The following is a 12,457-nucleotide window of genomic DNA, read 5'->3' on the forward strand; positions in this document are numbered from 1 at the left end:
GGGTCTTGTCCGCGTCCTCTGACTATTCTTTCATTTCACCCATAAGTTCTTTGATGGACATTAGTATCCTTTTTTGCATGAGGTACCACCTTCTATTTCTTTTCCTTTATCTTTCCCTACTATCTTTCCAATTATCTCAGCATCCACTTCAAATTCCATGGTTGGTTGTTTGATCTCTCTAGCAAGGTCTTTTTTAGCATCTCCTCCCCTTTTTTCAGCATTTGGCCCAACATAGAAATTTTTTCTTTGGTTAGGGTGGTTTGTTTCTCCAATTACCTACTCTTCACTATGACAACAACCTCTTCTTGTGAAATCAATAGATTAACTTTGACAAATTTCTTTCGGTCGCAACAAGCTTCTTAATTACTCTTTTATTTTCCACCATTATTATCTCATTCGTTTGATCTAACTTCAACAACTAATGTCGCCCAAAAGCACACCTCCTTAGAAGTATGAAGTGGTTGATGTCAAAATATAGTAAACCAACTAGGTTGGGGTCAATCCCAAAGGGAATACGTTAGAAATCTTACTCGAACTTGTTGAAATCACCAGGCAGTATAGAAAGTAAATTAGGGGGGATTTGCTAAAATAGTAAAAAGTAAATAAAACTAGATGCTTGAGGTTGTAATCAATCTAAGACGAGAACTAGGCTTGTGTTCCCCTGGATTCTAATACCTTGCTCGCAGAATCTGATAAGTTATGTACTATTAACTGTCTTGTGGACTGATTGATAGATTTCACCCTTTACCTTTTGAGTCTCAGGGTATCACTTTACTAAGCCTTATCCTAGATCTTAGTTAACTATTAACTTTTGAGTCTCATGTTATTAGATGAAAGAGAATAGTATAAAGTAGATAATGTAGATAAGTTTATTTCAGAAATTAACTCTAAATTATTGTTATGATCTTCTTTTCCTAATCTCTACCTCCCGTTCAGGCTTGTAGTAAATACAGGTGGGTTCTCAATGTTTTCCACCACTAATAAATCAATAAGAATGAAGAAAACCACAATGCATGTAAGAATCTTTATCTCGAATAACTTGGTATTTCCTCTACTTTGTTAATATTCTAGGGTTCCCATGGATCTGATACCAAGTTTGTAACGCCCGAGTCAGCACCCCGAATTCCACATGGTGCTTACAATCCCGAAGGACCACAAGCTAACCCATGACTGGTACCAGCTGTGAGCACTAAATATTAAAATTGAAATAATACAGAAGTTAGGTTGAGGTTCCATAAGGTTCATAGTCTAAATACTGATAAATATAGCAACTGATAATAACATTTGAAAACTATATACTGTCTGAACTAGTCTAGTCTGAAAAGCCTCTAACTGAACTGTCTGAATGTGGAGTTGATGGGACAAGCCCCCAACTAACTCTGACTAATAAAAATCTGAATCTACTATAATACTGAAATAAAAGAATATTTACGATAGATGAGGACTCACTACTGAATCTGCTGTTGCTGACTGAATTTGGCTAAGTGCGGTCAGGAACCTAAGCATCCAAACCTATGATATGAGACATCATAGCACAAGAAAAGAGTATGTGATCAGTATGTGGAATGTACTGGTATGCTAGATGAGGTAAGGCTAATATGCATGGGTTCACATGCATGAACAATAACAGACTGAGTGATATGAATATAACTAAATGAGAGTACATAGATAACTGAAGTTTCTATAAACACTGTTTATGCAATACTATGCATATACATATATATATATATATTGTGTCTGAGATTTATACTGAAATTGGATACTGAGTTCTAATAACTGAGTAACTGATATCTGAGATTACTGATAATTAAATAATTAATAACTGGATAATTGTTTCTGACTGTCCTGATTCTGTAGAACTGAAATGAGTTCTATGTTGAGACTGAAACTAAAAATATGGGAGATAATCATCTAACCAACATACCCCTCTCTAAACTGATTAGGGTCCAAACTGTAACCCCAGTTAGAAGGGTTTCAGTACCGTGCCACGTGTATGGATATTGGCTGTATGGATCTATTGAAATATTGTCTCGAAGGACTAAGGGTCACCCTCTACTGGCAGGTTCCCTGATGAGAGCGGTATTACCCTCAAATGGCAGGTAAACACCTTATCAACCCTCAACTGGTAGGTCAATATCTCAACCTACGCTGGCTACATAGTTCTGGAACACAAGGACTGCTGATAAAGATCATACCCTCTACTAACAGGTGAGCCCCCATCATTAGGTTCGTTCGGTGCTGAATTCTACTCCTAAATAAATAACACTGATTATTAGACTGGACTGAACTGAACTGGATTAAGTTATATTGAGTTTTGTAACTGACTGGGCACTACTGTTTATGACATTACTGAGACTATTCTATAGCTACTGTAATTTTAGGTAAACAGCTAGATTTCGGGTATTAAATACCCTCAGGACCCGATAGCATTGATAGTAAAGCATGGCATGATCTTAAAATCATAACAATAATTTCTTGTTAACAAGGCATTTATTTAGATATTTTGTCAAACACTTGAAAGGCATGAACTTGTACATGAATGGGAACACATGATAACATGTCATGATTGCACTATTCAATTCATATAAGCATTCTAGCAAACACTTGGGGAGCATGATTATTTCACATAATAACAAGCATATATATAAATATCATGGCTACAACATTCAACTTTTAATTTCAAGGATATAACATGAGAATCACATAATTCATCACACATGCTATCTTAATTTCATGAAACTTGTAATTAATTATGGATTAAAGATCATATAACAATACACATATGAACACAATCCAACTCAAACATGTAATTCATGCAATCTCAATCTCGTATTCTGAAAAAAAAAGATTCTTGGACTCCATGGGTGGTAAGGACCCATGGATGAACATCTAACATACCTGGGAGGTTTAATTCGTGAAGATTCTCGAGATTGTTCTTGATTCTTAAAGGCAAGGCTTTTCCTAATTAGAAGAGAAATTGATCTTGATTTAAGGGAAATTGAGTAAATGATAGACTTAACTAGGTTATTAGGGGTCAATTAACGTGTTTAGACTGATTAGAGTGTTGAAAAAAGATTAAATTGTCCCTAAAAGAAATTAAAATTTACGTCACTGGATTCCTAATTTTGGCCTTCACCGTGATGCGGTGGCATCACGGTGAGCCACTAAAAGTTGGTTGAAACTATTTAAAAATGAAAATTGTGAAATTACATTTTGGCGCGACGTGGTGGTATCGTGTTGGGCTACTGGAAATTGACAATTTTGAAATGGCACCTTGGCGCGACGCGGGCCAATCGCGGTACCTCACTGGAAAATGCCAATTGGGAACTGAAACTTCACTATGATGCGCTGGAATCATGGTGTCTCACTGGAAATTGACAAATGCCATTTTGACCCTCACCACGACGCGGTGCTTCTCAATTTGAAATACTATTTCACTAAAAGTGCAATAACATCTCAACCAGATATCGGATTTGGGCGAAATTTATATCGTTGGAAATCTGACTGAATTACCTACACAATGAAGGGTATTTAGATAGAAAATTCTTAGTATTTCTTTTAAAGTTTATATAGAAATTCTTGTGTATTGAGAGCTAAACTAAGCTAGGACAATACGGGGTCTTTCAATCATGTTTCTCAAAAATCAAAAACAAAGTGCATCAACTACCTAGATACTCAAAAATCTCCTAATTACCCAAAAACACAACACAATGTAAAAAAAAATAATACGACACAAAATTACCCTAGACATGTCAATTCTACAACTATACCACATCCGACAAAAAAAGAAGCACGGCAACAAAAACTTGCAATGACTATGGTATACCCCACCCCTAAATAAAAGACGGCTCACTAACCCAGTACATATAAATAATGTAAATCAAGACAATGAATAATTGATACCACCCCCATGTCGGTCTGCTGCTTTATAGTTTTGTGGAATATTGAATGTGACCTCCTTATCATTCACTCTGAACTTGAGCTCTCCTTTCTCCATATTTATCATTTCTCTACCCGCGGCTATGAATGGTCTTCCTAAGATAATGGACATTTCAAAGTCAACTTCATGATCCAAGATAACAAAGTCAGACAAAAAAATGATGTTGTCAACCTTCACCAAAATATTGCACAATATGCCCACTGTAGCCACCCAATTTTGTCCCTCCCAAAAACCCAATTCATCCATTTTTACCTCACGTTATTATACACCCTCACCTATGTGATTATTCCCAACAAAAAATAACAACTCTTCTAACTAATTTTATCTCACCCTAACAACCCCTAACCACCTACACCCACCCTAATAATTTTTATTCTATTTCTGGTTAACAAGTTCAAATAGGAAAAGAATACACACTCCACTTATGGAATAGGGACATTCATCACACACAAAAGATAAGTGGGACCCACAAGGAAATAATATGAAACAACTCACTGGAAACAAAGAAAAATACTCATTATACATATACTTACATACCTAGAATAGGGAGGGGGACAAGAGTTGACTTTTTTTTCATTAATAGTAAAAATACCATCACCCACTCTAGAATTTAGAAGACACATACACATTCTCAGGGGAGGGATGGAGATAAAAAAAGGGAGCACCATCATCGGGTGTCTTCTTTGATGGGAGAGGCTCCAAAAAAATGCCATCTTCACACAAAATTGCACACACACACTAAAATTCACTCTTAATACACACATACTAGGTTTTGGTTTTCTGTTGTATTATTAGGTTTTGGGTTCATCTCTCTTTGCAGTTTATTTTTTATATTGGGTTTCGGGGTCTTCATGTTTAAATTACATCAACGTTCGTGATTTGGGTTTGATCTTAATAGTTCTTTCTCACTGGTTTTGAATCTGTCCGAACTATTATTTCTTGCTATTGAGTTGGATTTTGTCGTTGTGGAGGTTTCTATTTGAGATTCCAAATTTGAGTTTTCTTAAGCATTATTATCAACGGAAATCAATTATCGAAAGGTCCAATTCTACTCTTTTTCTTTCTTTTATTTCATTGTTTACTATTCTTGATTTTTGGATTGAATATCGTGTGTTTATTTGATCTTTGTTGTTGAATACGTATTTATTTTGATTTGGGATTGGTTCCCTTGATCATGGTTTGTATGTTGAAATGGTATCTCAATTGAAAAGTAAAATTGGTTGTTTGGGGTGGAATTGAGAAATTGATAAAAAAGATGAATTTAGATTACTTTTGGTTTATTGTTGTTTTTGTTTAATTCGGAATAAGCATGAATATTTTTGGAACATGATAGAATTCTAATATGTGTAAACGGATAGGAAAATGGTAGGTTGGGGCAGGCAAATTCAGAACTTGGACAACATTGAAAGCTTGAAATATATGTTGAATGGCTTGGTTTGGTTGCTTTGGATCAAATGTATCATTTGGATGGGGAATGCCCTGAGGTATTTATATTTATTAGCCAGGGAATGCCTCGAAGTATTTTGTACCCGGAGGACATTCGTAATGAAGGCCCAAGGCATTGGGTAAGCATTGGAGCATAGTTTAGGATTAGTGTAGGTTAGCTTAGGTTTACATATCCATATTTTTCTCTTTTGGGATTGTATAATTGGACTGGACATTATATTTTCTGGGATTTCTTTTGTTTGTGTTTGTTTGTTTAATTGTTGCATGTTTATATAGTTTATACATTCTTAATATCAAAATTAGCTAATACGCTCCACCAAATGACCATGGTCGAAGCACGGGACCAAGGGGTGCGTAACACCTTCCCCTTGGTCAATAGAATTCCTTAGCCGGAATATCTACATGAAAACCCGTATAAAAGAGTCAAAAATAGTTTTGAAAAAGGATTTCAAAAGGTGAATTGGCATACCCGATTATGCCAAGTGGCGACTCTGAGTTTAAATGTAAATAATACTTTTTGAAACGATTCTTCATTTTGTTACCTAGTAATAAAAATCCTTTCAAACTTAAAATTAATATTTTTCGTTAAAAGGGGGTGTGATGGCTCTGGCGACATTGCTGAGGATTTTTCAGAATTCGAGCTTATTTTTGGAGTTGTATCGGCTTAGTTTGGAATTATGGGTGTATAGAAATTATTTGTATTTGTGTTTAATTTATCATTGTTGGATGTCTACGTGCTCTTTGTTTACAGTTTTCCTTTATGTATTACCACTTTATATCTGGCATCATTTGCATAACCTAAGTCATTTATTTCACAACATGTCCCAGAGTACATGTCGTGTACATAAAATCTAGTTGAGTCATCCTTATTTTAGGAGGGGGAGCCATCGGATGTATGGAGTGGGTGGAAAGCTTTTGTATCCACTATCGACTATACGCTCCCCCGAACAGCCTTGTTAGTGGACCCCAGCGTAGGTTAGCCTTTAGGTCTTTCTTATCTGCATCATATTGAGATCTAGCGGGATCAACTTGGTCCTTTTTAAGAGACTCGCCTCTTAAGAATCCTTACGTGTTAATTGTTGCATCTTTGAGGGTAATATGATCATTTGATAGACTGATTTGGGGAAAGCATGTGCTAGAACTAAAGAAAGAAGTGTAGGCATGGAAAAAAAGGAAAAGAAAAGAAAGGTTAATCAAAAAGTGAGTTTCGTAGTTTTTAGAGTTCTTTATGGTTTTGTTTCCACAATTTAAAAATTCAAAAAGCTTTTTTACTTTTTACACTCATTTGTCAAAAACAAAAACATAAAAAAGATTTTTCTTTTATTTCTTTAGTAAGCATTCACAATTTGAAAACTCCAAAAATATTTTTTTCAGTAGGAGCTTTTTATAAAAGAAAATTCAAAAAGTGGTAGAAGTTTTCTACATTTCGTATAAAGAAAATACCAAAAAGATTTTTCCTTTATAGTTGTTGGTGTCAATTTTATGTGAGGTGTAAAATTGAAAACCACAAAAAGATTTTATTGACGGTCTTCATCTTCTGTTTGTGGTCGTGTCTCTCAAGTCAAGGTTCACTTTGTTATTTAATCCTTAATTGTCCAATCTGGACGAACTACGCACCCCTGATTCTTCTCTCTCGGGAGTGAGATACGTAGGCAGCCTAATATTGGTTCGAGGATCTTATTTAAAAAATTCAAGAAAAGATTTTCTTTACTCTTTATTAGAGTATGTGTCATATACAGCTCTAAAAGAAAACCACAAAAGATTTTTCTTTAATAGTTTCTAGTTTTATTTTCGTATGAAATGAAAAACTGAAAACCCAAAAAGATTTTCTTTGGTAATCATAGATTTCATTTTATATAGGGATGTTAAAGCTGAAAAATTCAAAAAGATTTTCGTCAATTCTTTTGACAATTTGTTATTTTCTTTTCTTTTTTAAAGTTTTAAGAAAAAAAAAAGAAAGGAAAAAGAGTTTAATCGGCCATTTTTGCAAGACTTCACGAACTACGCACAACCGATTCTCCTCTCTCGCGAGTGAGATATATAGGCATCCTTCTTGGGTTCATTGATCTTTTCCAAAGAAAAAATAAGAAGAAAAAGAGTTTTAAAAAAAGTGTTGCATTCTAACACATTGGTCATCTCTTTTTCAGTTAGTTTAAGCTGGTTGGTTTGTGGTATTTTGGCTGGTCCTCCACATTGCACCAAGTCGAAGAGAAAGTTATGTCCAACAAGGATATAGAGCGTGACCTCATGGATCAAACAATTTAGGAAAATGAGAGTTTAAAGGAAGACAATTTGAGACTAAGGCAACAAATAATGGAAATGTATCGAGCTTGGGTCAGTGGGCTGTCACCTCCTCCGTTCCCCACTATTAACCCTGCAAATACCTAGAGTCTTCCATAAAAATCACAAAATTAGTTTCCTACTGTTGTTGTTGATGCACCACATCATGCCGCAAAATTCATTACATGTCAAATGCACTCCAATACTTCCACCACTCTTTCTTTAGCTCCTCGGTATAAGCCTACCATATTCATAGCACAACATACCATCTGTGTTTTTGTTGCTTAACCTTCTACTGAGGCTTCCACTTTGGCTATCAATTTAATGATTGTGCTTTCCCAATCCACTAGTGAATCCATGTTCAATACTCTAAATGATCATTATTATACTCTTGAGCTTACATTTAAGTTAAGTGGACCGCCAAAATTTGTTATTAAGAAGCGTAACATGCCAGAAAAGCCAGAGAAAATGGAGGGGAAAGTGAAGAGTGTAGGAAATGATATGAAAAGTTCCTTAAGACTTGTGGTCTATGAAGATGTTTTATATAAAAAATGGGGCAGGTTTTCAAGTATTACTCCTTCCTCATTTGGAGAGCCTGATGAACAGAAGGATTCTGTGAAACATTTAGGATGATATTGCAATCAATCAAGGGAAACTGAAGAAAAGAAGAAGGAAAATGCACCTATTGTCATGCCAGGGCCAAAGCAGATTTTGAGAGGTCCAACATACCAATACTGTTGGCCTCCATCCCGAGCTTACATATCAAATCCACCTACTCATCTGCAACAAGGTTCCTCTTTTTAAAATCCAAGGAATTCCATTCTACTTCTTCAATGTCCTTTAAACAATGAATAATTGTATATTCATCCATCTTCTTATGCACAATGGCATAAACCTGTCCCTTAACTTCATCCTCAACCCCCATAAATTTACCAAGGAACTTCTAAATCCAAGTTTCATCCGAGGCCAGAGTTCGCAAAAATGAGGCAAAAATCGAGGGATAGTTTCTCCCCAATTGGAATGTCGTATGCCAATTCATTCCAGAGATTGGTACAGTGGGGCATGATCACTCCTAACCTTGGGTATACTCCTGACTCACATTCAAGAAGTTTTGATCCTAATGTATGATGTGCATATCATTCTAATGTTTAGGGTCACGGTATTAATGATTATCGTGCTTTGAAAAGAGAAATAGAAAAGATAATTCAAGATAAATCAATAATGGTGCAAAACATTGACAGTGAGGAAAGCTCTAGTCATGCTGATATGCAAACCAGTGGCTAAGATGTCAAGCTCAGCAATTGGGAAGTCCTATCCTTACTAGGAAGGGGTCTGGTAGTTTGTTTTGTTTTCTTTTTTGTTATACGAATTACTTCAGGGTTGTAGTTCGGGATCTATCTTTTTTTGGGCCCTTTCTCATTTATGTTCAAACCCTTCTACTTTTCATTGCAACTAAATAGAATGTCCTTTTTCCCTTTGAGTTTTAAATATGTGTTGTTTGTTTGTTTACTTTACATGGTACATTTTATGTTACCTCTAGTGATATGACATGTTTGCAGAATTTTCAGCTAGATCTTAAAATTAAATTTGAGCATGAACTCTGAATCAGGGGTCTAGAATTAGAAAATAGCATTCGAGAAATTGACGGAGTGTTGACACATTGGGTGACCATGTTGAAGCCTTCTTTCAAAATTATGGCAATTGTTTTGAGAATTACAAGAATAACTTGGCCATCAATTGAAATACATGTCTCAATTAGGTTAAATAGTGGACACATAATCCCTATATCTAGAGAAATAGGAAGACAATCAGCTCCACGAAAGCATGGATCATTCGAAGTGAGGGATGCTCAAAAAGGTGGAGTTGTATGTTTGACAAGTGTAGAAGAAGAAGTGGCACATGCTCAGTTAAAGTCAGTGTTGTTAAAGTTTCACAAATGATCTTCATCTTTCACTTTATATCGCATGATGTGTACTTGCATTGTCAAGGATTGATATGATGAAGGAATTCATTCTGCTACCCAAACATTGTGTCATACTTTGTTTACCCCATTTGAGCTTTAGTGTTATTTTCTTTCATACCCCTCTTTTGAAATCAAGAAAAAGCCAGCCAAGATCAAAACAAAAGTGTCAAGCAAAACAATAGCGTCATACAAATTTCAGAAAAAAAGAATAAAGTCAAAGAAGTTTCAAAAAAAAAAGAAAAAATATGTCCAAAAGAAAGAAAAGGTAAAGGTGTCAAGAAAAATAAAGTAAAAAAAAAGAGTCAACAAAAGAAAAAGAAGAAGAAATTAAATCAAAAGAAAGAACAAGTTGTTGAAACTACATGAGACTTGATTCTCCTCTCTCGGGGGTAAGATACGTAGGCTGCCCTACTCTGGGCTTTGTCCAACCAAATAAACAATTTAGAATCACCTAGCCAAAAGAAACTGGGGCATGATTTAATCCTCATTATTTGAGTCGATTCCAAAAGTTGTAAGTCCTATCCACTTCAAGTGGCGTTAGGGCCTCATGCCATCCTTTCTTTTTACCATATTCAAAAGCCAAGTTACAATCAAAGAAAGACCTTCAGATTAATCTTTGAGAATGTTAAGACTACGCATTCAATGTATATGATGACATATTTTTGGGTACTACTTGTTTTCCTCAGCATAAGTAATTAGGACAGAGAAATAAAAATGAGAGAGTCTTACTAGTGAAAACCTTCGCAGGCACCATGAGGAGATGGTAAGTTGAGAGAAATAAAAATGAGAGTCTTATTGGTGAAAACCCTCACAGGCACCATAAGGCGAAGGTGAGCTGAGAAAAAAAATGAGAGAGGCTTGTTGGCAAAAATCCTTCAAGGTGTCACTAGCCAAATGAGGTATTGAATGCAATTGACCTAAGGAAGTACCTCAGTTTTAGGGCCATTAACTCAAGAACAATAGCTAGAAAGTTTGGATGGAAAGATCAGGTAGCTTAATCCAAAATGCATAGCATAATCATTAGAGCTAACTGTCATTTTGAGATAAACTTTTCATTTCTTTATTTCAAATGGGGACATTCATTGTCTTTTCTTTCATCTCTTTATTTTCATTTTATTAAGTCATTATCCAAATAAAAATCATTGTCATTTTTTCTTTTGTCTTTGAGTCAAGTCCATGAAAAAAAAGTGAGAAAATATTTTAAAACTGGCTACGAGCTTCATCAATTGTACAAAGCAAGATAAAGGGCTGGCATGTGAAAGAAACAAGATTGCAAGTAAGAACAAGGCATGCAGAAGATTGTTGTCAACACACAAATTTTTGGAATTCATGGAAATACTAAGGCTTAAAGGGGATTGTCTGAGAAACATAGCACAGCAGAGATAATGTATTTGATTTAGAGTCACTCTTAATATTCAAAGTTTGGACCAACGGTGCAATAAGGCAATGGAAAATGCTAATGATTGGAATCAATAACTAAATGGGACAAGTGCAAGAGAAATCTCCTCAACTGTCAAAGTCTCAAGCCAGCCACCCTATTTTAAAATTACAAGTTTTCTTTGTATGAAATAGGGATAGCTGCTACCTTCAAATCAAAGGCTTCAAAGCGCAAATATCTAGAGGTGCAATTCCTCATTTCTGCAAATGCAAGAGCAGTGTTGCTATACAGGTTTAGTAATCATAATTATGGTAAAACTCATCATCTTGCACCCCTAAAATTCGCATTCTCTAACTTGGGTCTTTTTTTTGTCACAAGACTAAGAGGTGCACTTCCTAATTTGAACCATTAATTCTAAAAAGATGCACTTTTAGCAAGAACCTTTCACTTTCATTCATAAGAGAGGGACTTATTGGTCTTAGACATTTAAAATTACCCCCAAAAGAGGCATTTGTTGATTAGGATCATGATTCATCTTTGCATTATGCATTGTTGCAAGTAGTTGTGATTGGTTTTGACAACCGCAAAAGCTTTTGATGAAAATTGGGACAAAAAAATTAGAAGTAATTCATGTTATGTGGAACTTCACTTTAGGACCCTCCTAGAAAGTGAGATTTTATTTTTCTAAAATATGGAATCTTTCTTTATCATAATCATTATTTGGGATAATTTTTGTTTTAGTTTTGATTTTGCTTTCAGAAACCTGCCTGAAGAACAAGGTGATGAAAATTGAAAGTCAGAAGCTCACTTGAAGAACAAGGGTGATGAAATTGTAAGTCAGGAGGCCCACCTAAAGAATAGGGGTGATGAAATTAAAAGTTGGGAGTTCACCCGGAGAATAGAACGAGGAAATTTTAAGTCGAGAGGCCCGCCTAAAGAATAGAGGTGATGAAATTGCAAGTTAGAAGCCCTTCTAAAGAACAAGGGTGAAGAAATTGCAAGTTGGGAGGCCTTCCCAAAGAATAGGAGTGATAAAATTAAAAGTTGCAAGCTTACCCAGAGAACAAAGCGAGGAAATTGCAAGTAGGGAGGCTCGCCCGAAGAATAGGGGTGATGAAATTAAAAGTCAGGAGCCTACCTGAAGAACAAGGGTGATGAAATTACAAGCTGGGAGGCCCGCCCGAAGAATAGTGGTGATAAAATTGAAAGTTGGGAGCTCACCCAGAGGATAGAGTAAGGAAATTACAAGTCGGGAGGCTCGCCTGAAGAATAGGGGTGATGAAATTAAAAGTCAGGAACCCACCTGAAGAACAAGGGTGATGAATTTACAGGTTGGGAGGCCCTCCCAAAGAATAGAGGTGATAAAATTGAAAAATAGGAGCTCTCCTATAGAACAGAGCAAGGAAATTGCAAGTCAAGAGGCTCGCCCGAAGAATATAGATGATTAAAT

This window comes from Capsicum annuum, chromosome 10, assembly GCF_002878395.1.
Source record: "Capsicum annuum cultivar UCD-10X-F1 chromosome 10, UCD10Xv1.1, whole genome shotgun sequence".
Classification (NCBI taxonomy): Eukaryota; Viridiplantae; Streptophyta; class Magnoliopsida; order Solanales; family Solanaceae; genus Capsicum; species Capsicum annuum.